The following is an 896-nucleotide window of genomic DNA, read 5'->3' on the forward strand; positions in this document are numbered from 1 at the left end:
GGACAGACTGCGTGGGTGGGCGGTCACTGCTCTTCCTCAGAGGACTCCTGAGACATGCCCTCTTCCTCCTCCTCCTCCTGCTTTTTGGGTCTGTCTCTCGGCTTCCTCCCAGGAGCTGTGGTGGTGGTTTTCCGGATCTTGGCAGCATCCTTGTTTTTGCTCCCCTTCGGTCGGCCCCGAGGTCTCTTGGGTGTTGGCACTTAACTGGGCTCCCTTTGGAGGCTGCTTGCGTGGCCTGCTCCGGCCTCGCTTCTCAGTGCCGCCCTTCTCCTGCTTGGAGGCCAAGGGCTGGCTGGACTTGGAGCTCGATTCGCTCATCTTCTCTTCTCTAGGTAGCAGATGGAGCAATGGCCGGATGCGCGAGCTTGGCCGCTGTCCTGTTGTGTGTGCTCCAGGCTGCGGGAGCTAAGGTGCAGGGCGCTGAGGACCGGCCTGGCTGCAGCAGGGAGCAAATGCGGATGCCTTCTTGGAGCCACGCCAGAGCCAGAAATAGCCCTGGCTCAGAGTCCCAATTAGAGGCTGGGGGCTTACCTTTCTGTCAAAATAAAATATTTCTGTGTCTCATTTCCTGTCCTGCCCCCTTTGAATTTTACTTCACCTGCAATGAGCATTGTGACACTTCTCTTTGGAGGACTGTAAACGGGGACTTGTGGTGGTTATTGTTAGCTACTGTTGAGTGGATTCTGACTCTCCACAAACATTGCCTGGTCCTGCACCATCCTCTTAATCATTGCTGTGTGTGAGCCTATCTTTTGTACAACCTCCACCCCACCCCCCACCCCCGTCAATCCAGCTCGTTGAAAGCCTTCTTTGGTTGACCCGCTACTCTACCAAGCATAATGCCAGCTCTTCCTTAGCTGTATTTTCAGTGCCACCCAACCTGACGGGCTCATCTT

General features: G+C 55.5%; 1 pseudogene; it reads right to left on the minus strand.

Annotated features, from left to right (window-relative positions):
* Positions 1 to 23: 23 nt before the first annotated feature.
* On the minus strand, positions 24 to 354 carry LOC115873474 (annotated as a pseudogene).
* Positions 355 to 896: the final 542 nt, after the last annotated feature.

This window comes from Echinops telfairi, unplaced genomic scaffold (assembly GCF_000313985.2).
Source record: "Echinops telfairi isolate 266 unplaced genomic scaffold, ASM31398v2 ScPeMD7_7468;HRSCAF=8506_1, whole genome shotgun sequence".
NCBI classification, from domain to species: domain Eukaryota; kingdom Metazoa; phylum Chordata; class Mammalia; order Afrosoricida; family Tenrecidae; genus Echinops; species Echinops telfairi.